Raw genomic sequence first — 25,395 nt, 5'->3', positions numbered from 1 at the left:
TATATCTTTATCTATTTATCTACCTGTTTACCTAGCTTTGAGGTTGTTTCCCATGAGGACATGGCAGAACCCAAAGGTAGAGTAAAGGTTCTTTTTTTCTGTCTTATGCCTGCCTATCCTTGAGAGTAGTGAGCATGCATCACCCTCCTTGGTTCTTTGAATGCCTGTTTTCTATGGGAACAAACTCACTCAGTCTTTTTGATACATTTTTTTCTCTGAATATGTCACTATCACTGATGAAACTTCAAACAGCGGCCCCTATTGAATATTTTTCTATCTCCATCTTCTGTTAACTTTATTAGATTCCCCAAAGGCATTGTGTTTCTTCTTTCGTGTTCTTTATGGGCTAGAACTCCATTGACACTGTTGACTCTCTACCATCTTATACATCTCCCTTTTTTTAGGGCTCTGCAAGGCCTTGAGACTAGGATATGTGAGTATGTGATGTTGATTTAATATTTTTTTCTTTCATATGCTTACTCAGGAGTTATTCATGATGGGTAACTTAAGCAAGTAGGTAGGCAGCTAGGCAAAGCCATTTAGCATGTGGTGGGTGGGGAAAGAGAATAAGAAAACATTTTCCATACCTCTGTTTAAATGTTTGACCTGTTATTATAGTGGGCATCTTGTCTTGATTTTTCTGAATTTCTTGGGATTGCAGAAGTTGGTGCTGGTAAAGCATTAAAAAGAGTTAGGGGTGAGTAGGGTGAGGTGGTATTGGGGATTAATGCTAGAACCACCGCCCAAATTCTCCTCTGTTTTGCACATGCACTGCCAAAAGTTAAGCGGATCCTCCTTGTAGGAAGTATCAATGTGGATTGCTCTTTCTGATAGCTCAGGAGATAAGTGAGCTTCCTACTTTGCTTTTCTGGGGAGAAATCTCATGAGAAAATTTCCCCTGGACATCTAATTTGTGCAGGTCTCCTACAAGGACAGAGTTTAAAATAAGCTTTTTAAAATTTATTTTTTTTAGTTATGGTAAAAAATGCATAGCATAGAATTTACCATCTCAATCATTTTTAAGTGTACAGTTCATTATATTCACTGTTGTGCAACCGATTTCCAGAACTCTTTACATCTTGTAAAACTGACACTGTGTACCCATGAATTGGCACTCCCCATTTCCTTTTCCCTCCAGCCCCTAGCAACCAACCTTTCTACTTTTTGCCTCTATGAATTTGACTAATCTTGGTACCTCATATAAGTGGAATCATACAATATTTGTTCTTTTGTGACTGGCTTATTTCTCTTAGCAAAATGTCCTTAAGCTTTATCAATGTTGTAGCATATGTTAGAATTTCTTTCCTTTTTAATTAAAAAGATTTTTTTAATGTGCTCATATTTATTGACCTTTTTATTATTTGTTGGTTTTTGACTCATAGAGAACTCTGTCCTACACTTAGTTAATACAGGAATTCCTCCTTATTTTCTCATACACATGTGGGTTTTTTTCTTTTTTATATTTAGAACCTGATCTATTTAGAATTTATGTCTCTGTATATGTAAACTGTTAGTTTACACTATGTAACCAGATATCCTAGCATCATTGATTTAATATCCTGTGTTTGCATCAGTGATTTGAGATGATGCTGTTACCATATACCACAAATCCTTACATCTGTTTCTATTCCACTGGTCTGTATGCACCAGAAACACTATGTTAATTAGAAAGACTGTTTAGCTTTATTTAATATTTGTTGGAGCCAGTCCCCTCTGATAGCTTTTTTCCCAGCTTTATTGAGATATAATTGATATACAATATTGTATCAGTTTAAAGTACACAGTGATGATTTGACACACATCTGTATTGAGAAATATTTACCACAATAAGTTTAATTAACACATTTCTCACCTCACATAATTACCATTTTGTTGTAATTTTTGTTATGGCAAGAACATTAAAGCTGTGCTCTCACAGTGATTTTCAAGTACACAACCCAGCATTGGCAAGCATGGTCACCATGACCGTGACATGCAGTCATCATGGTGGGCATTAGATCCTCAGAGCTTATTCATCTTATAACTGAAAGTTTCTACCCTTTGACCAACATATCCCTATTTTCCCCGCCCCTCAGTTCCTGGCAACCGTCATTCTACCCTGTGTTACTGTGAGTTCAATGTTTTTATATTCCCCAAATCAGTGAGATCACACAGTATTTGTTTTTCTTTGTTTGACTTATTTCACTTAGCATTGTGCCCTCAGAGTCCATCTGTGTTCCCACAGATGGCAGAATTTTCTTCTTTTTTTATGGCTGAATAATACTTAGGTTGTTCCTGTGTTCTGGCTATTTTAAATAATGTGTCAGTGAACATGGGCGTGCAGATATGTCTCTGAGATAGTGATTTTATCTCCTTTGGATATATACCCAGGACTGGGATTGCTGGATCACGTGATAATTTTATTTTTAATTTTTTGAGTAACTTTCCTCCTGATTTTGTAGAGACTGCATTAATTTACATTCCCATCAACAGTGCACAAACATTCCCTCTTTTCCATAAACTCACCAGCATTATTTCCTTTTTAATAATAGTTATCCTAACAGGTGTGAGGTGATATATCTCACTGTGATTTTGATTTGCGTTTCCTGGTAATTAGTGATTTTGAGTACTTTTCATGTACTTTTTGCCTTTTTGTATGTCTTATTTAGGAAAATGTCTATTCAAGTCCTCTGCCTATTTTTTTAATCAGAATTTCTTTTTTTTTCTTTCTGCTATTAAGTTGTATGAAATCCTTACCTATTTTAAATATTAACTTCTTATCAGATACATGATTTGCAAACATTTTTCCCATTCTATAAGTTGACTTTTCATTTTGTTGATTTTTTTCTTTTGCTGTGCAGCTTTTTAATTGAAAGTAGTTCCATGTATGGATTTTTGCTTTTGGTGTGTGTACTTTTGATGTCATATCCAAGAAAAAAACAAAACAAAACAAAACCAAAATAAAACATTGCCAAGATCAGTGTTGAGGAGCAAAGAGTTAACAGTTAATACAATATGTCAGGAGTTTGGTTCCAGCCTGGAAACTAAAATGGACTAAAAGATAGAAATCATCAGGTTTCTTTCCAAAGATACTTCCCCCCACTATAGAATTAGGAGGAGAGAAAGAAGGGGAGAGAGAGGAAGAAAGAGAAGGAAAGAAAAATATTTAGTATTTGCAGTTATTCTATATTTAAAAACTAACCTCATAAAAATATTGCCCTCTTTGATGAGCTGAGTAGGTGACTTGTGCTTCTGCCTTCTGAGACGCTCAACATCTGAAAATGATTCCAAATATTTTAATCAGTAGAAAAGAAACCAAAGGGAAAACACCCCAAATAAACAAACAAACAAAAAAATAAACAAGCAAACAAAGGCCATGTGCAATAACCAAAAAATTTTATGGATATGTCACTTTGATTTCTAAGATGGCTCTATATCCTAAATGGCATTTTGCAGTGGGGTTGTTTTTCTAAATAAAGTAAATGGGCAAATATGCTGTTAAGCAAAACATTTGCTTTAAGAAACTTCAGTGTTTTATTAATTAATCCTCCTCAGCTGAGGAATTTCTGAATCATGTGTTATAATTGCTCTGAAGACTACCATGATATTGGTACGAATAAATTCTAGGAATGAATGACTTTTCTTTTCTTTCTTTCTTTCTTTCTTTCCTTCCTTCCTTCCTTCCTTTCTTTTTTTTTTTTTTTAAAGATTTTATTTATTTATTTGACAGAGATCACAAGTAGGTAGAGAGGCAGGCAGAGAGAGAGAGAGAGAGAGAGAGAGAGAGGAGGAAGCAGGCTCCCTGCTGAGCAGAGAGCCCGATGTGGGGCTCAATCCTAGGACCCTGGTACCATGACCTGAGCTGAAGACAGAGGCTTTAACCCACTGAGCCACCCAGGCACCCCGTGAATGACTTTTCTAACATGTTCCTTATATATGATTTTGAAAGAAAAAGTTTGAGGACAGCCTTTGGGACTTGGCAGATTGCCAGTGAACAAGAAGATATAGCTGAGATAAGATATTAATTTCTATGTCTTAGGAGTTTAGAATTTAAAGGAGATGGTCACTTCTAACTACCACAGGTAAGGAATCAAGCATTTCTCCCCTGCATTCTGTGCTAAGCTTCCCTTGTTACACAATCCATCTTTTCCATACATGGCCTCTAATGCCTGGGGAAGTAATAGAATTAGGACAGACGGGATGTAGAAGATTCTCTAATGATGGTTTTAGGCCACTAGCTCCTTTTTTTTTCCCCCCCTTTAAAGTGAAGTAGGCTCTACACCCAACGTGGGGCTTGAACTCATGACCCTGAGATCCAGAGTTGCATACTTTACTGACTGAGCCAGCCCAGTGCTCCATTAGCTCCTCTTTTTGACCCTTACTGTCAAATACTCAAAATTAAGAATGAGTGCAAAAGCATTCTTTAAAAAGGGAAACATGGCTCTAGAGACACAGCGCTGGCTCATGGTGAAGGTAAAAAGGATGAGTCAATTTTTTTAGTAATCAATGCTGGAATGCCAGCATTGAAACCAGAGTTTACATCTCCATGGAGCAATCTAACACTTTTTGTAAATCATGAATTTCTCTATTTTTGTTTTGGTACATTATGTTCCAGACAGGAAATAGAGAATGAAGAGAATGTGTAGAAGTCTTTGTTTTCTTTGGTAAATGCGAAAGAAAAGGACAGTTTTTAAAAACTAGAGTCTAGAAATCTAACTTATGCTACTGATGCTATCATTTGAGTTGCACTGCCCGGTGGAGGGAATCATAGGCCAGAAGAGTCTGGGTGTTTGTGCCATAAGTTATCTACAGTAACCTTATAAGGGTAGTCATGCCATTACTTTTGCTAAGACCTCAATTGAATCAATGAATTATTCCATGAACTATATATTGTTAGTTCTTCTATATGTAAATTTCACAAAGGCAGACTAAAGCTGTGTTTGCAGAGGGCTGAAAAGAAAATGAATTGGCTTGAAGATCAACTTGTGGCCACTTTAAAAGACTAATCCTGAGACTTTAATCAGTTGGTGTAATATTCCATGCATGAAGAAAATTGATGTACTGTACATAGTGTCTTGGTGAATAATCTCTGGTCCTGTTTTCCTTTGTGGTACTATTGAAAAAAAGAAATGAGTGGACCTTTTAATGGAAATCAGGGCTGTTCCAGCTTTAGTGGAAGGGTGAAAGGTAAAGCTTTATTTCCAAGCCAGGCATTTCAGCTCACAATGAGAACAGACTTCCTTCTTTCTGTACACCATCTGCATGTGCAGCCTTGTGGCCTGGGTTGCCATTTACTGTCCACAGAGAATGACACTTTCCAGAAAGGATCAGAATTTGAGCCTGGAATTTTAACATTCACAAGCTGTCTGTGAGCACAGGTTGGGAGAAAATTGCCTGATGCTTATCAGCGTCTACTTTTTGCCACTTCTTCCAAAAGTGTTTGGGCCAATATTTGATATCAGATGCTGTTGGAAGCCACTAACCTATAAAATATTAAGTGGCTTATTACAATGCACATTGATGTGCTTGTCATTTGTTCAAACCAAATATGAGATGAAGGTTTGTTTTTCTTTTCCCCCAAAGGCTATTTTTTTGCCAATTGTCTATTTGCTCACCCTTATAGAAAAGTATAATTCTTTGGAATAACATGCACCATTCTTGTGAAGTCATCAGGCAATTTTTTAGATGTAACGTCTGCTCTGAAATGGGAAGGTAGGGAAACTGGGTATTGGTAAGTTATTTTATAAGTGGCGAAGCTGAGGCACAGGATAGTTAATAAATGTCTCACCTGAATATCATTTGTTGGAGTTAGAACTCAAGTCTACTGACTTCCATTTTGCCAGCAAGAGAAATTGAGAGCTACAGGATTTCATACTATACCAATTTCTGTCTAGATAAGGGTAAAAGCTTAATGTATTGACTTAGAGGATCTTACCTAAAAGCACAATATTTGTAAGGGAGATAAAGAATTCTGGTTTATCCTGGTGGGAGCTGATTGCAATTCGTTGATTCCCGGCCTGGGAATAATAAATAAGGAATAATTGTTGTGATTGTTTATCATTATTTCCTGATTCTAAGGTTGCTATGGTTTGAACAATTTCATGAAATAATCTGCCCATCTCTTTAGAATTCACAGAGGCTGTGGGACCTTGAGTCTGGTCCAAGTGGCTGTGTGTGCTCAGCATGTGACAAAAATGATGAATGGAGATGCAGGTTCAAGGAAACAGAGGTCTTATTGGAATGACATCTGCTTCTCTTCTAGGCCAGACATGTCATACCAGGGATCAGTGAATCATGGTGGAAGAAGAATTCGACAGGCTTAAAAACACAACTTTTTTCCCGGTCTATTTGATTTTGAGCAGAAAAATGAACAAAAACAAAAGTAATTGATTTTTCTATTTCTTATACTTATTATATCCAAATTCATAAAGCCAAATTAAATTAACTACAAAAGCAAACAATTCTTGGCTTTATAAGACTTTTAATTTAAGCCATGATTGCCCTTTTATATCTGTTAACTTATTAAGGTTCAACTTGGTGAAAACAACATTTTGCTTTTGCTTTGTATTTTCAGATTGTTTCTTTGCCAATGATTTCTAACGCTCCATTCATACTACTCTCCCCACCATGGTCTAAATAGATTCTCCAAGTTTCAAATTAAATTAAATTGTCAAAATGGTAGGATATCATCCTAGGTACACTTCCAAATACTGCCTCACATCTAGAACAGAGAATCTCTTATTTCTGTAAAGATCAACTGAATATTTATGTACAACAGGTGGGCATTTAAAAGCAGTTTGTGGGACTTTGAGGGATGGACACCTGGGGGGCTCAGTCAGTTGAGTAACCAACTCTTCATTTCCACTTGGGTTGTGATCTGGGTGCGGGGGGAGGTTTCTGAGATCCAGCTCTGTGTTGGGCTCCTGCCCTGTGTGGAGTCTACTTGTCCCTCTCCTTCCCCCTCTGAACCCTTACCTCATGAGCATGCCCAAGTGTACTCTTTCTCTAAATAAATACATTCTTAAAAATAAACCTACTTTGTGGGAGCTATGGGTTCTTTACATTTTAAAATGACTTTTGAGAGGCATTTTCAAACTCTTTAGTTATGGAATAGGCATTATGTCTTTTAACTTAATTTCTTGTGGCATTAAAAAAATGTTTTTTGTCGTGCAACCATTTTACAATGGATGGGAACTAAACCAAATGAAACCTATCTCGACTTCTCTGGTCTAAGTAGTTTCATTCTCTCAGGCAGTTCCAGAACTTCTTCCTAAATGGGGAAAGGAAAGAAACTACAGATGCATTCTGTGACTGGTAGATGCTGGATCAGAATTGGTACACTAGTGGAGAAAAAACATTTGTCAAGTTATACAGCTAAGAATCATGGTATTTGTAATACACTTGGCCTGGAGGCCCACATTCTTAACATAGTTGAGAAACCGAGGGGCTAGTCACACGCCATATTTTTTATTGGTGGGATGCTTTTATTGCCCTAATTTTTATGGACTTAAAAAAAAAAAAAAAGCTTGAAAGGAGTCTCAAAAGGCAGGTAAGCCAATTTCATTGGTCCATTAGGTCTCATAGCTACTGGCACTCTCCCTATTCTTGATACTTAGATGTCCTCAGCATTCTCTTTGGACTGATCCTTAGTGAGGATCCACATAAAGTACTCACATATCTTTCCTTTGCTTCTCAGCCCTCTGGCAAAGACTAGGTACAGGCTGTTTCTCTCCCCTTTCTGCACAAGTGTGTTTCTTTGAAGACTAAGGTAGGCATTTCTGTCATCTTTGTTGCCATTAATCAAAATAATTTTAAGAAATTCTAGAACTATAAAACATTTAGAGATGTTACAGACCAATTCCAGTTTGCTTGCTTGCTCAAGGTCAGACAGCCCATCAAATGCCTGAGCGAAGTTCCTGGAACAGTTCTTAATGATGTCATACTAAATGTCTTCATTAATTCTTTGAGACCTGTTTTATTTAAATTGGTACATTTTTAAAAATTATGAAAATAAGTTCTGGCTCAAAAAATAATAGTGGTCCTAATGAATTGATGTCCAATGAGACTGCATACAGTCTGCTCTTTTTCCTTCATTGTTTGTAGGACTATGCTGATGTGACATGAGAAACAAAGGTGTTCCAAGGAGGCATGGGGGATCTTTTACTTTTAGGTTTATTGACTTGAGCAGTGGAGAGAGAACCAGTTGAGTAATCAAAGACATATATCCTAATTCTTATTCTCTCAGTCTTGGTGAGATTTAGAACTTAGAACTGAAATACACCTGGACTTAATTTACACTAGCCCCTCATCTTACTGGTAAGGAAAATGAACAGAATGATGACGTTGACTAATTCAGGAACATACAGCTGGTTACAGGAAGAAGAAAGAATAGGATCCTGGTCTTCTGAATTCAAATCCTTTAGTCTTTCTCCTATAGTAGGCTGCTGTCAAAGTCATTCAGTTTCTCCAGATCTCCATTTACTCATCTGTGAAATGATGATTGTGGTATTTTTTCAACTATTAATAATAGGGTAGTTATGAAGAGTAGCCTGAGATGAGAGAGAGAGGTGGATATGTTAATAATTTAATGGGGTAGGAATTTGGTGGGGTAGGAATTATGAGTGAAGCACTACAAATTTAGCAGGTTGAAATAATCTTGATGGAAAGGACCACTCTATGCAATGATTTAAAAAGATACTTGCTGGCATGGAAATGGAGTTTTGGGACAAGGTTAAGAGAGAGCAAACAATGCCCTGCTTTTCTTCAACTAAGTTATAAATTGATTATTGTCTTAGAGGCATTCTTATCCATAAACTTACATAAAATAGCCCTATCCCATGTAATTGCTTTTTTATGCTGACCTAGTAATGATTTTTCTTTGATTTTTTTTTTCTCAAGCAGGAAAAAGGTAACTTAGTGAACACTTGTGTCATCTCTGTGGTCTAATAATTCAATGCTTATCTAAGAATTTTAGTATTTTGCAGATAAAATAGCTAATGAGGACATAAAATTTTTCCTTTTTTACCTGAATTCTAGATGAAATGATGTGAAAGAAGGGTGATTAATTTCATCATGTAGAGACTTTACTGGCTTTTACAAGTTAAAGCCAAATACCCTTCATGAAAATTCTTGGAGATGTGACAAACTGATTTATATTCCATTAATTTAACTCTATTTAGGCAGAATCGTGGACTTTTGTACTAAAACACAAAATTAATTAAATTGCCCAGTAGTATAATTACAGTTTCATCAACAGAGAAAACAACTTTGAGTGCCAGAATTTTGAAATGTTAAACTGCATTTTCAGTTTAATTTGGGTGCCCTGCCATCTTCTTCCCTCTAGAAATATTAATGCAATTGCATGCACTGTTTTCTCCGGCTTATGACTTCAGCTTTGATTCCAGTGTGTTAGACTTGTCCACGGTGGGTCCTCAAGCCTGGAAGAAACTATGAGGTTGGGGAGACAAAAGCATCGAAATACAGTGGAAAAGGTAAGGGAAATTTAAGGGGAGAAAAAAGTAAGGATGCTTAGGGGATATAAATCCCATTATGAAGTCTGTGTGTCTGTGAAGAGAATGACAGAAAGCAATATAGAGCTAGATAGGCAATAAATATCTGTTGCATGAATGAATTCATGAATGGATGATATAGGGCAGGAGTCCCCTTGAAAATGAAAGCAGCCATGAGGTATATAAAATATGGATGCTTAGCCAGACCGAGCTATGCCATAATGACACAGAAAGTTTAATAAAATAAGTGGCTTTCCTTGGGATTGTGGTTCAGTTTGTGACATTTCTTTTTTTCATATTAGGTTCTCTGTTAGTTTGTTCACATAAGTAAATAAAAAGCCTCCTCACATGTAAAAAGAACTTAATAAATATTTTATTTACAAATATGAGAATGACATAATATATCATTTTTTTAAACCAGGATAGGTTTTTGAAGTGGAACTTTTATTAATTTTACCTGACATCTGTCATTTATCAATTTTGTATCTCTGTTCTTTTTCATTTATAGTCCCTAATGGCCCCAGACTTCCCAAAGGAAGATGAAAGTAAAGAGGGGATCTCTTCTATCTTTTTTTGGTCTATCCTGTTGTTTTATACTAAATTCCATTAAGAACCAATTTTTTAAAAACTAAGTGGTGGTATACATACAAATTTGGGTGTTTGAACCTTGGATAGTAAAATTGATCCCTCTTTGCATGATACTTTGTTTCAGAAGCAGACCTGAAGCAGGTGTGTTTCATTAGGGGTAGAATGGAATCAATGGGAGGGTTACCAGTGGGAAGGCTAGACTTTTAAACCTTGCTTTGCATTGGACATGCCAGGCCCTGAGCTTCCCAGATGAGTAATAAGTTGGGGGAAATAAGTCCACAAGGTTTTTGAAAATTTTTTATTTTTTTAACTTCTTCCACTCAAGTTTTTTGTCCCCTGGCATAATGGGAAGCAGAAAGTAGAACAGCATGAGTCTTGGGCCAGACATCCTTGAGTCTGAATTTCAGCACTCTTAATTATAGGCTGTCTGTCTTTGGCAAAATTACTTAACAACAGCCAAGCCTCTGTTGCCACATCTGTAAAGAGGGAGATCAGAGTAACCATCTCCCAGGACTTTGTGAAGAATAAAGTATCTGGCACCAATAGGGCTTTATTACATTTCTTCATCTGTTTCCTTTCCTTTTGGCTCTTTATGTTCAAAACTTTGCAATATTAGGTATTAAAAATGACTGGGTTACACTGTTGACAGAGTACCGGACTTACTAAGAATGTGGTGACTATTGCCTATCGAGAGTGTTGGGAAAGCACAAACATCTGAGGGAGGACTGCTTGGGAGAATGCCAGTGTTGTGTTGCAGAGGAGGAGGGCATTTGGAGAGCGAACCTTGTCCCCCAGCATTTGTTGTCTGAATGTTCAATTTTCAGTTTTCCATCCTCCCTCCCACATTACCTGATTAGGAAGAGATGCTAGTTTGCACAAATCCCTTCCTCACTCTCCAGTTCTCTCCCTCTCTCAGTCTTTCCCTCTCACTTTGTTTAAAGTACCAGTTGAGCAAAAAACGAACTTTAGCTACTATCAGGTTCTATGTAGGAGGAAAAGAAAAATAGAAGAGGTAGGTGAAAAAAAATTAAGGAGCATTAAAGACAAAAGAAAACCTTGTAGCGTCTTTGAAGAATAGCATTAATTTGAAGTAGATTGTATTATATAGGTCACCAAATTTCCTTCAAATCCAAATGACTTTATTGTGTGCTAACTTTAAGAATGCTACACAGGTGGGTGGTTCAGTGGATTAAGCGTTTGCCTTTGGCTCAGGTTATGATCCCAGGGTTCTGGGATCAAGTCTTACATTAGGCTTCCTGCTCAGCGGGAGTCTCCTCTCTCTCTCTCTGTCAAATAAATAAATAAAATCTTTTTTAAAGAATCTCCGCCCCCCCCAACACACATGCTTTCATGTGCAAATATACCAATATTGCAAATTCTTAGAAGTGGAATTATTAGGCCAAAAGACACAAAAATTAAAATTATGCTAGATATTTCCAAATTGCCCACCTAAAGTTTTGTCTCAAATTATATCTCCACCAACAATGTATAGGTGAGCTACTTCTCATATCTGCACTGAGTTTTTGATGACTAGTGCTTTTGTAGAAGAAATATAGTAACATTTTTAGTATTTGCACTTATTTAATTTTGACTGAGTTCAAGTGCCTTTCACATGCTTAAAGCCATTTGTGTGTCTTTTTCTGTGAACTGTTCACGTCAGGGTAGTCGCTTGAACTTTTGAAACTTCACTTCCCTCATTTGTAAACTGAGGGTTCAAAGGACTGAGAATGCAAGGGGGTTTTAAACAGCACCTGACAGAAAATGGGCAATTAATACATGTTGACTGTTACTGTTGTTTTATTATTTCTGCTACTCCAAAGTAGCACCTTTTTTTCCCCTGTCCTTTGGATCTTTAGAATTACAGATTTACATTTCTCTCTCTCACTTTTGCTTTAAACGGTATCTTCTCAGAACCTTTTCTTCTCCGCCTTTTTAGTCTCTACCTTGGAGGCTCCTTCCTGCTCCTGTGTAATCATATTTGACAATTCTCAGGGCTTTTCACTCCTCCCTCTTCCTCCTCTCCCATCTCTAATTAGCTGCCAGATCTCATCAATTCCACCTCAATAAACAATCCTTCTTTCTTAGTCCTCCCTAGACGTCTTCTTTATATCCACTGATAGAGCCTTACCTACAGTCCTTAACTGTGAACTCCTGCCTCTTTAATGCATCCTCCTTACTGTCTTGGTAATTTTTTTTTCTAAAAACCAAATGAGTTATTATGCATCTTCTTTGTATTATTTGATAACTGCCTGATGCCCACAGGCTAAAGTCTGGACACCTCAGTCAGGCCTTCTAAGCACTTCACAATTTCAGTCTTCCAGACTTTTAGCCCACTCCCTTAATCTTTTCCTGGCCAGAGTCTTCCTGATACTTAACTGTTCAAATCCCTCTGTTCCCTATTCCCTGAACATTCTGAAGCTGTTCTTCTACACCTATCACTTGCTTGTGGAAGCCAGACCCATTTCTTAGTGACAATTAAAATTCCAGTCCCTTAAGTGGCTTTCTTTTATGTTTGGGGCCAGAACTAATCTCTTTAAAAGAAAACAGCACTTTGTACCTACGAGGCCTTTTGAAATAACAGGACTTGTTTGAAAGTAAGAGTCAAGCTGATGGGGAATGGAATCTTTGTTCCATTAAGGTGACTTGGAAAAGTTATTGAGAGTCAGTTTCCTCATTTATTAAGATCCAGGATAACAAAAATGAAATGAAGATTGTCAAAGAGTTTAGTAGAGTGAGAGGCACAAAGTAGATAAGTAATGCATACACTTTGTTTTCTTATCCTTCAGATTGTCCCTGATAGCTCCCCCGAAAGCCTACTGAGAATTCACGTAGTGAGTATACTGCTGACCGGCCTGGCACCATTTGTGGCCAAGGATTCCTAAGCACATGCTCTGGAGGGCCTTCAAGTTAGCCTAAGTAGTTTAGACTTCAAATTTTTGATGTTTTTTGAGTGAGGGAGGGATGTAATCAAAGTGTACTTTGGAATATTGATCTGGCAGTGTGATACAGGCCAGATGGAAGAGAAAGAGATCCAGAGACCAGTTAAGAAGTGGTGGATATAGGTACTAGAACTGGGGAGTTGGGGGCAAGGGAAGAAGCTCTGAGTAGGTATGGTGGCACTTACAACAGAAAGGGCTAAAGGAAAAGATATAGCACAGGAAGTCCTCCCAAACTCAACCTTTTTCTATTACATGAGGAGGTCTTGGTTTGATGAAAAAGCATGAATGAAATCCAATTAAAATATCCAGATTATAAAATGACATCCTTACAGAAACACTTGGTTTACCTTTAGAATTTCTGATATAGTCCCATTTCATTGTGATCTCCATAAAGAATTTAGAATAATGGAATTTCTTACTTACTCCTCTGTGCTCAGGTGACATTGGGGATTGTGCCTCCTGGAGTATTAAGTACCATGAGAGGTCTCTCACCCTTGAAAGGCTTCCTTTTAGGTCATGGTCTAGTTCAGCCCGGGTCGAGCTGGGAAGGCTTGTATGTAGGGTGCCTGCAGTGCCCCTGACAAGTAGATAGATGAGCTCTCATTTCCCGTCTTGTGCTATTAGATTCTAGAGCCGGTGTAGTGCAGGATACTGGGAAAGTATTGCAAAGCAGGGGGCATTGTCACAGTCCCTTTCCAGCTGTTGGCTGTTAGCAACAACATCCATTCTGCTGCTGACACCCGGCTCTCCCCAGAGGCACTTATGCTTAGGAATTATTTAAACCACTTAAAGACAGTAGAATATTTAAAAGTCAAAATGCCTGCTTTCTAATTATTCCCTAGACCTCACTTAGCAATAGCTGGCTTCATGTCACACAATGTGACTCTCATGGGGACTTCAGCAGCCCCCTGAGCAGAAGTGAATGTGTTGGCATGCTATTAACAAAACTAGAGACTGCTCTGCCCCAAGCCTTGAAGAGGAAGGCGAGAAGCCCGTCCTCCATCCCCATTCACCCCATTCTCTAATCCAGAGGACAGGGCAATTTCAATGGGCTGTTCTTAGGTATTTAGAGGGGCTCTTGAAGCTCTTTCTCGGTTTGCTTTAATTCACCCAGGTCATTTCTCGTGAAATGGTTTGTGAAAAATGGGAAGTAGTGAAAAGGGGATTTGGTACTGTTGGCCTCTCTTGACCCTCCCTGACTTTCCTTAACATCTTGAATAGTGGTGACAAAGTACAAAAGAATTAATGAGTTATAGGAAATCGGGACCAGGACCATCATATTGTCAGGAAGCTTGTTGAATGGGCTTTTGAATTTGCTTTGTTAAATCTTAAAAATGGCATTAAGCAGCTAATGGGGTTTGATATATTAAATACAACCCTAGTCTGTACACAAAATGGACACTAGCTAATCAGTGATTTGGTACATCAATTGATATGGGAAAGAGCTCTTTTTATTAGGTCAGCAGAACCAGTGATGTATGGAGGCACTAAAACGAGGGAACAGATTAGGCTGCTCTTTGCAATTTTAATTATGAATTTTCATGAACAGAAAAATAAAATGGAGACATCTTTGACTGGGAGAATAAAGGTGTCTGCAACGTTTGAGTTCTGATCTATTCATGTTCCATTTTTCTTTAGTCTCCTATCTAGATAAAGATTCGAAGGGACATTATAAATTTACATATCCTTAGTTTTTAATATATTATTAAGGAAGATGAGGTGTGAAAACTCCTTTTATCTGATTTCCTCTGATATTACTCATATTACCCATTTAAAAAAAAGAAAAGAAAAAGAATTTTAGACCCAGAAAAAATTTAAGAGATACCGAGTTCTAGTCTTTTGTTCCCTAGTCCTGAAAATTCACTTTTCTTTCTGTATGTTTCTCCTGGCAGGTGAAATGTGCCTGGCAGGTGGTATAAGGTAGTGATGAACCCAGCACCTGGTGTCATTAGGGGTGATGCATATAATGGGCTTTGCCACTTGCTAATACTGTAACCTGGGACCCTTTCCTTTATCTTTCTAGATTATAATAGTTTCTACATCTATAAAATTGAGACAGTAATCCCCCTAGGGCTGTTTTGAGGGTGGATAATATAAATGAGAGAAATAATGAAACATTTAGCACATTGCCTGATATTTATTATTGAGCAAACATTTTTTATTATTTGGGTTTGAGTCCCAAACAAAATCTTCCTCTTGTAGTGTACCTGTTTCTATATGGAAGTCAGTGACGGCTTTGAGCCTTTTCTAGTATGGCCAAGTTTAACTCATATCTGGTTTAAAAGGTCAGTGTATTTTATAGGAATATGAAAGGTATTAATAGCTAAATACTGCCAAATGAGGAATCATAGAAGCATCAGGTGATGAGGCCTCTTCTAGAATCTCCCAAAGGCCATATCATGCACATTTGCATATAGTTGGCATATGATTTACAGACGCTTCCTATCTGTTCTGAGTTACTTTCAACTTAGATTTTTATTATGGCTCCCCTCAGGACACTAATTTTCTGAGTGTCCCTAATCTTGCTGAGTTTCTTATGTCTTACACCCTTTATGTTGTTAATTTTCTAAAAGCGTGAGCCTGAGACAGCAGATATATAAGTTAAATGAGGTATAGAGTACGGGGTTGGCATAAACCTTTGCCAAGGCATTTTAGTCTAGATATGAAATTGTCGTATTTTCAGTCTAGCATCTTTAGATCTTGCTAGAGCATCTTGGAACTTCACTGGTATCAGGTTGTAATTAGGACCAGTTGGTTAATAGGGTGATCAGTACCAAGATAACAACCATTTCCAGTTTAGAACTTTTTGATTTAAAGTGAATACTTGTGAATAAACATTTTCTTGGAAAAAAGGAGTTACTGGATTTTTTTTTTTTTTTTGGCCTAGAAATTTATTACCAAGCACTGCTATTTATTTTGAAGCCAATTCCCAGGTTTTTGGGCATCTCATGCTATCAGTGTTATTGATTGCACTCTATGGGGATGCCTGTAATTTGTAAGCAGTTAATTAATAGAGTTTATTGAGCATTTAGTTGGGAAATAAATTGCAAAAAATACAAAAAAAGAAATTGTGATCTGTGAATACTCTATTTAAATGAAGCAGAAAAGATAAGTAAAATAAGTGTTTTGGACCATGTTTTAATAAGCTTTCCCCAAAATTTCTAAAACAGTTATATTTTTTCCTTTGGCTTTGAACTTGTGTTGTATAACCTAAGATATGTCCCATATCCCACTACTCTTTTTCACCATTACTCACCATGGATCAGGGAACTAGGGCCTAGAATGCTTCCCAACACCTAACGTCGTGCACTTGACCTCTGTTGTGCACCCTGGAAGCCTCTGAGATAATACTGGCCTTAGAAAAAGTTCAGAGCTTTGGGTTAAGTTTCTGTCACTTGCTATTGATCTGTTGAAGATGCATCTTTATTTGTGACTTTTCCTCTAAGAGTTATAGCATCTTGATAATTTCAGTTCTTAGATTTGAGTTAAAATTCTAATTGTGTTGGGGTGCCTGGGTGGCTCAGTTGTTAAGCATCTGCCTTCAGCTTGGGTCATGATCCCAGGGTCCTGGGATTGAGTACCACATTGGGCTCCCTGCTTGTCAGGAAACCTGCTTCCTCTCTCTCCCACTCCCCTGCATGTGTTCCCTCTTTCACTGTGTCTCTCTGTCAAATAAATAAATAAAATCTTTAAAAAAAGATTCTAATTGTGTTAGTGTAAAAAATTACCTGAGACAAAATTCTTGAAAAGTGGTTTCATCTAGCAAGATTTTCTTCTATTTCTGGAAAAACACATAAGGCAATTAATCAAGTTTTAAAGATTATTCCATTTTATCCGTGGTTTTAAGACTATTTCTCTTTCATGATACTGATATAATAATCTTGTTTTTATTTTTTATTTATTTTTTATTTTATTTTTTTTAAGATTTTATTTATTTATTTGACAGACAGAGATCACAAGTAGGCAGAGAGGCGGGCAGAGAGAGAGAGGAGGAAGCAGGCTCCCTGCTTAGCAGAGAGCCCGATGCGGGACTCGATCCCAGGACCCTGAGATCATGACCTGAGCCGAAGGCAGCGGCTTAACCCACTGAGCCACCCAGGCGCCCAATAATCTTGTTTTTAAATACATGCTTATATTGAAATGCTTATTTTTTAATTCATAAATTCAAAGTTTCCTAAAAGCAAATAATTTAAGTCACAAGTATCTTTAAGATAGAGAAAAAAGAAATACAAAAATGTAGAAAAATCATATCAGTTTCCTTACAGTTTCATATTATACAAATAAAAAGGTGAACACATTAACAACTTTTTTTTAAAAGCACTCCTATGGATTTTTGAGATCCTGCAGTGTCTGGAATTTTAAGACTTGGACTTCCCTAGACTTGCACCATGAATTTATCTAGACTTTGAAAATGACTTCTCTTATAGTGACCCATAGACTCTCCATAATAATAGTCATATGAACGTAAATATAATCTTTATATGTCAGTACATTTTTTTCATTTCATTTTATTTTATTTCTTTGTTTATGCACCATACCCAGTGCTCCATGCAATACGTGCCCTCCATAATACCCATCACCAGGCTCACCCACTTCCTCTCCAAAACCCTCAGTTTGTTTCTCAGAGTCCACAGTCTCTCATGGTTTGTCTCCCCCTCCAATTTCCCCTGACTCACTTCTCCTCTCCATCTCCCAATGTCCTCCGTGTTATTTCTTATGCCTCACAAGTAAGTGAAACCATATGATAATTGGCCCTCTCTGCTTGACTTATTTCACTCAGCACAATCTCCTCCAGTCCTATCCATGTTGATACAAAAGTTGGGTATTCTTCCTTTCTGATGGAGGCATAGTACTCCCTTGTATATATGGACCATATCTTCTTTATCCATTTGTCTGTTGAAGGGCATCTTGGTTCTTTCCACAGTTGGGCGACTGTGGCCATTGCTGCTATGAACATTGGGGTACAGATGGCCCTTCTTTTCACTACATCTGTATCTTTGGGGTAAATACCCAGTAGTGCAATTACAGGGTCATAGGAAAGCTCTATTTTAAATTTCTTAAGGTATCTCCACACTGTTTTCTGAAGTGGCTACACCAACTTGCATTCCCACCAATAGTGTAAGAAGGTTCCTTTTTTTCCACATCCTCTCCAATACATATTGTTTACTGTCTTGTTAATTTTGGCCATTCTAACTGGTGTAAGGTGGTCTCTTAATATGGATTTTATTTTAATCTCCCTGATAGCTAATGATGATGAACATTTTTTCATGTGTCTGTTAGCCATTTGTATGTCTTCTTTGAAGAAGTGTCTATTCATGTCTTCTGCCCATTTTTTAACATGATTACCTATTTTATGTGTATTGAGTTTGAGGAGTTCTTTATAGATCTTGGATATCAGCCCTTTGTAATGTCATTTGAGAATATCTTCTCCTGTTCAGTGGGTTGCCTCTTTGTTTTGTTGACTGTTTCCTTTGCTGTGCTTTTGATCTTGGTGAAATCCCAAAAGTTCATTTTCGCTCTTGTTTCCTTTGCCTTTGGAGACATGTCTTTTTTTTTTTTTTTTAAAGATTTTACTTATTTATTTGACAGAGAGAGATCACAAGTAGGCAGAGAGGCAGGCAGAGAGAGAGAGAGGAGGAAGCAGGCTCCCTGCTGAGCAGAGAGCCCGATGCGGGACTCGATCCCAGGACCCTGAGATCATGACCTGAGCCAAAGGCAGCGGCTTAACCCACTGAGCCACCCAGGCGCCCCTGGAGACATGTCTTGAAAGAAGTTGCTAGGGCCAATGTCAAAGAGGTTACTGCCTATGTTCTCCTCTAGGATTTTGATAGATTCCTTCCTCATATTGAGGTCTTTTATCCATTTCAACTTTATCTTTGTGTATAGTGTAAGAGAATGTTCAAGTTTCATTCTTCTACATGTAGCTGTCCAATTTTCCCAGCACCATTTATTCAAGAGACTGTCTTTTTTCCACTGTATATTTTTTCCTGCTTTGTTGAAGATTATTTGACCATAGAGTTGAGGGTCCATATCTGGAGTCTCTATACTCTGTTCCACTGGTCTGTGTGTCTGTTTTTGTCAGTACTGTGCTGTCTTGTGGTCGCAGCTTTGTAGTAAAGCTGAAATCAGGCAGCATGATGCCCCTATTTCCTTAGCAATTCAGGGTCTCTTCTGGTTCCATACAAATTTTAGGACTGTTTGTTCTAGCTCTTCGAAAATGCCAGTGGAATTTTGATTGGGATGGCATTGAAAGTATAGATGGTTCTAGACAGTATAGACATTTTAACAATTTTATTCTTCCGATCCATGAGCATGGAATGATTTTCCATCTTTGTGTCTTCTTAAATTTCTTTCATGAGTGTTCTGTTGTTCCTTGAGTATGGATCCTTGACCTATTTGGTGAGGTTTATTCCCAGGTATCTTGTGGTTCTTGGTACTGTAATAAATGGAATTGATTCTCCAATTTCCCTTTCTGTATTTTCATTGTTAGTGTATAAGATAGCAACTGATTTCTGTACATTGATTTTGTATCCTGCCACATTACTTATTTACTATATGAGTTCTAGTAGTTTGGGGGTGGAGTATTTTGGGTTTTCCATATAAAGTATCATGTCATCTGCGAAGAGAGAGTTTGACTTCTTTGTTGCTTCATTTTTGACTTCTTCATTGCTTCATTGCTTCATTTTTGAATACTTTTTATTTCTCTTGTTGTCTGTCAGTACATTTTTGTTGAATACTTATCAGGTCCCAGACACAGTGCTGGGTTGATTTAGCTCTAGCTTAACAGTTGTCTATTCTGTGAGAACAATCATGTAGAACATACTGATACAGAAGAACAAATATGTGTCTGTGCTCTCTATATATTTTTCTGAGTCCTCTTTCCTCCAGTAGTAATTCCCTTTCCCCTTGCTTTTTCATGAAACTCCTGGTCTTTTTCTTTTTCAAAGTATGGTCTCAGGAAACAGTCAGATAATTTAACATCTTACACCTTATCTTAAGTAAGTTACATCTTATCTTGATAAGTTAACTATGAGTAAGTAGAATAAGCTTACTATGAAGGCACTCAGATTTTTACACTTCATTCTAATTGCAGATGAAATGTACACTATGTTGAGTGTAAAAGACATACCATCACTATTATTGCTAACAGTAGAAGTTGATGGTATGTATAGCATTTACTTTAGGTTAGGCATTATGGTGAGCATTTTGTATATATTATATCTGCTCTATGTAGCAGTCTTTGTAATGTGTCATTATTATTGCTCTAATTGTATGCAACGAAACTGAACTTTGTGATGTTGGCTTGCTAAGTCTTTGTGGCCTGTAATTGGAAGAACTGTGATTCCATCTGAGTTCTAATGTTTCCAAAGCCCAAGCCCCTCTCACTCTACTACATGGCTTCTGAATATATCTTAATATTGAAAATATTAGACAATGTGGATTGTGTGTCTTGTCTACATAGTTAAATTGTTTGTGTTCTAGAAGTCCAACTCAGGTGGAGTCAAACTGATTGAAAGTACTTTTGGGTTGAGTTTAGTTTAAGAATCTAGAGTTGACTATGGTTTACCCTACCAGGTTTACAGAAAAGACTCTATTTGCAGTTTATGCTGTGCTTGCATTGCCAGATGGATGATGTAGAGACCTATGGCGAGCACTAAGATGGTTAAAATGTAGATCCAATTGTTAAATGCATGTGTAAGTGATGTTAATACACATCATCTAAGAATGAGAGGGATTTAGGTAGTTGAAATTTTAATATGTGTTTAAGAGTGATAGACAAACATTCCTAACAAATCCTGAATCTGGCAATAATTTTCCTATAAAGGGAAACATTTTATTCAAGATGTGCTGTTTTTGAAATTCTCAGAGAAGGCATATTTTGTTTAAAGTTGAATCATTTTTGAAATTTAGACCATTTAGGGTCAACTTCAGCTTTCTTGGGATAAATGCAGAGTAGGAATAGAGATAGACCTCAGGGAGGGAAACCTGGTACCTTGCTGGGCCAGTAGGGAAGGGGTAAACTGTACTGGAGGTTAATGAGGGAATGGGTACAAAATGAGCACCCACCTTTAAGATCCTTGTTTAGGCATTTCACAATCTTGTTTTCACACGGATTTTTGTAATAGCTCTTAATCAAGTTCTTTCTGATGTCTTGTAGTAACCATAAATACCTTGTTCAAGGTGCTACTTTTGTATGATGTTTTCAAGGCTGATGATTGTGAGCTCTGCTCTTTTCCACCAGCTGTGCCTTTGGGATGATGAAAAATCACTTTTTAAATAAAAAACACAGAAATGACAGGATGGGTTGGCCATGGGAATGGGTCTTACCAAATTCTGTTGTACAGAAAGATAACTGAAAGTTAGGGCAAGTTCAGGAGAGGAAGTAACTACCTGCAACTTCTTGGAGTTCCTTTTTGGACAGTTAGGCAGTGGGCAGAGAAAAAATGATGGTATTTGGGTTTCCAGGGGGTTTATATCTGAAAATTAGAGCTACTTCAGCAGACCTGGTTTTATCCAAATTGTATTTGAAAAACTTATGTGGAACTGCCAAGCTTACCCTCTCAGAATTAAAGAGAACAAGCAGTGGGACATGGTCATCTTTGAATTTCACTTCTTGAGATGGATATCAGCTCAGTGAGGCAGCACGCTATGGTTAAGATTGCATTTAAGGGAATTTATAAGTAGAATGAGCCCTGGCTCTGTAAGAAAGGATTATGAGGAGTAAAACTTTTGGGTCAGGCATATCATTAACGTAAAAGATATATTCTCATAAAGCGGGTCAGATGGAAGTTCAGAGGGTTGAGAAGGGTGACTATTAAAGTTTGGCTACTCAAGGTAGGAGCTGCTGAGTCAGGGATTGCTTTGAAAATAGATTGTAAATACAATAGGAGTGACTTCTTTTAGGAACTCTTTTTGTTGCTTACTGCAGAACAGATCTTGACTTAGCATGGAACATTAGTAGGATAGATTTGTCCGTGGCCTTCAACTAACTGGAGAAACCACTTTTTAACCTTTTTAACTTTTAAAATTCTTGGGCTATCTATATTCTTTTGTTTCCTAGAGAATAGAGCAAGACTTTATTTGACAGACAGATATCACAAGTAGGCAGAGGGGCAGGCAGAGAGAGGAAGAGGCAGGCTTCCTGCTGAGCAGAAAGCCCCATGCCGGGCTCGATCGCAGGACCCTGGGATCATGACCTAAGCGGAAGGCAGAGGCTTTAACCCACTGAGCCACCCAGGAGCCCCTAGATCAAGACCTTTACAGAGGTTTCCTCTTCTCATGAAAACAAGTGCCCTATTACTCTTTCATATTTTTCATTATTAACACATTTGACAGGTGTTAGAGACTAACATTTGTGTCTTTTAAAATTTTTTATTTATTATTATTTTTGGGGGGAGAGGGGAAGAGGGAGAAAGAGGAAGAGAATTCTGAGCAGGCTCCAGGCCCAGTGAGGAGCCTGACATGGGGCTCAATCTCACAACTCTGAGATCATGACCTGGGGTGAAGTCAAAGAGTTGGACACTTAAGGGACTGAGCTACCCAGGCACCTCAGACTAGAATCTTTAATTCTTCTTATTCAAAATACCAGATCACAAAATGGTATGTAGCGTATAATCTCATGACAAATGGTGCTTACCATAATGTTAACACTGACATGGTAATTTTTAACAACTGACATGGGTAATTTTTATTCATTTTTTTTTCTGCTGACTTACAGTGTGGCCATAAAAACTGAAAATGTAATAGTAGTATTTTACCATGTTTGCAATGTCATAACACTAAGGCATTTATTATGTATTCCAAAGTTGGTGGACTTATTTTTTATTTCTATTTCTGTCATTTATTTTTATTTCTATGGGCAATATGTCCTCTTTGTACTGAGAAGAAAGAAAAATAAGTTACTTACATATTTGTAGTCACATTGGAATTGCACTAATTTGTAATAATTGCACTTTGACTTGTATAAAAAGTCAGTTTCTGTTTGACATTGTTCAAGTCATTTAAGCACTTGGGGACTGTTTCCTTGTCTGTTTATAATAAGGGACTGCATTAAATGATCTCTAAGGTCCTTCTAAAATTGTGTAATTTTGTGAGTGAACATTTTTCAAAGTACTTTCATATTCATTATTTTGTTTGATTCCCTGACTGCCCAGTGAGAGAGAGAAGATCAATGGTATTTTATAAAGGAAGGGCTGAATCACAGAAGGGTCGGGCACTTTGTCCAAAGTCACCCTGAATCAGTATCAGAGCCTGTGTGAAGGCTGTGGCTGTCCTTACCTGGGTCCATGTTTCTGTCACTGGTCTGCCTGCCTCATTGCCTCCAGTTCTTTCACACACTAAGCCTTCTGGAAATGCCGTAGATTCCATCCTCCTGGGTGAGCCCAACTGCCTGGTAGGAAAGAGACTCCGACTGGGACACCACATTTCAAGAGTGCCCCCGTGGCAGGCGAGGAGATAGAAGAAATCACCAGGCCCAGGCAGAGGAGTCGCTGATTGCAAATCATCCCTCTCAGCCTAATAATGAGTGAACTAGGTTACGGATGAAATCTGCTCATTAGCCACAGTAGACTCCCATTTGCCTAATGTAGGCAGAAAGCGTGCATACAAGGATCTGGACTAAAAGACGGAAACTCGCTTGTATTAGTTCCAGCCTGCCAACAGGCTGATAGGAGTTTAGAAAAGCCGTTACTGCTCAGATGCTCGAGTTTCCCTGTAGTTCAACAACAGAGTCAATCTACCTTCTCACGGAGACATCACTTTGTGGAATTTATATAAAAGGGTAGATTATTATTAGTACTATGTACTGCCCTCCAATTCCAGAAGCAGAGAATGATCTGGGGTCAAGAGCCACTCTTCCGGGGCACCTGGGTGGCTCAGTGGGTTAAGCCTCTGCCTTCGGCTCAGGTCATGATCTCAGGATCCTGGGATCCAGCTCCACATCAGGCTCTCTGCTTAGCAGGGAGCCTTCTTCCCCCTTTCTCTCTGCCTGCCTCTCTGCCTACTTGTGCTCTCTGTCAAGTAAATAAATAAATAAATAAAATCTTAAAAAAAAAAAAAAAGCCACTCTTCCACTTACCGTGTTTAGACATGGCATAATTGATGCTCCTTTCCATTCTTACTATAACTATACCTGGAGATTTCAGGCAACAAACTTTTGAATTAACTCTTCCATGTGTTTAGAACTGTAAATGTTTTAGCTGTGTAGCTGTTCCCAACCAAGGCTTGAAAATCATTGACTGAAGCAGGCTGCATCATCTAAGTTAGTTGTTCCAATGCATTATACCCAGGCTGTGTTATCCATCATAAATGTACAAGAAAGCCTTTTTCCCACTGCTATTGATTTTTGCATGGTGAGTATTTGTCTGCACTCTTGACAGGATGGCAGTTGGCTGACATTGCTAAGCTTGAATGTCCTTTTATACCTCCTGTAGTCTAAAACTGGCATGGGGGTGGGAAGATTCAGATTAAAACCCACTTAACTAATTACTCCCTTATTGGCTTTTCCCCCATATCACTTATTACTGTACTGTATGTAAGTTCCAACATCTTATGTCCCTCCACCAAACTGTATCCTATTTTTTTGGTGTTCCTTCTTATGCTGTGTTTTCTGTATAAATAAGGTTATATTATCATTTACTAGATTCTAAAGTCATTCTGAGGCAGTAGGCAGTGTCTTGAGGTAGATATTAAAGCGTCACACTTTTCTAGGAGAGAAAGCAAGTTGCCAAACCCAGCAATGATAGACCTTCTATTTAGTTAACTTTTTAGTCTAATTTGACTAGTCTAGATGAATCTACCCCAAAAGAACAGACATTTTCAGCTTGGGCAGGATGTCATTTCCCGTTTATAGGCTACTCAGATTTCATTTTCCACTTGAACTGCTGCAGGTATGCTGAGCTCCCTTCAGATTACCCAGGGGCTTGATGAGTAGCTGGACTCACCAGTGAGTGGACAGCTCATTAGCCAATCTGTGAGGGCCTGCTGTGACTATTTTGAATCAAGAAGCTGGCTTTCTAATGGTGGATGGCCAATTAACAGCAAAATGTACCCTCATGAATTTTAACTGTTGCCTCGTCAAGGGTTGAGTTTGATATTCTTTTTCATGGTGTTTACTTGTCTTATGATAATTGGGAACATGGGAGGGCTTGGTTGGAATTAAGAATCAGGTGAGTGAAGATGGTTTTAGGGGTTGGAGGACTGTTATGAATGCTTTGCATTATTTTTTTCTTCCTCTTCAATTGGTACGATTTTCATCACAAGTTTCCATTAGATGGGTGTTAAGAGAAAAGATACAGAAAAAGAAGTAGCATGGCTTTCTCATTTTTATTAATTATTATTGTTATATGTATTGCACAAAATTGGAAAATAGAAAAGCCTAA

General features: G+C 37.8%; 1 protein-coding gene and 1 long non-coding RNA gene across 3 annotated transcripts in view; one reads left to right on the top strand and one right to left on the bottom strand.

Moving 5' to 3' along the window:
• Positions 1–25,395, top strand: part of NXPH1 (neurexophilin 1) — a 296,807-nt gene that overhangs the window by 18,934 nt on the left and 252,478 nt on the right. The window lies entirely within an intron of this gene.
• LOC116569389 lies at positions 3,218–7,945 on the bottom strand. The gene is made up of 3 exons (XR_004277005.1): positions 7,835–7,945; positions 5,915–5,996; positions 3,218–3,254 (listed from the first exon to the last, which is right to left on the bottom strand). It is a non-coding gene; the product is annotated as an uncharacterized LOC116569389 (long non-coding RNA).

This window comes from Mustela erminea, chromosome 11 (genome assembly GCF_009829155.1).
Source record: "Mustela erminea isolate mMusErm1 chromosome 11, mMusErm1.Pri, whole genome shotgun sequence".
Taxonomy (NCBI): domain Eukaryota; kingdom Metazoa; phylum Chordata; class Mammalia; order Carnivora; family Mustelidae; genus Mustela; species Mustela erminea.
This window is presented reverse-complemented; position numbering and strand designations above follow the sequence as displayed.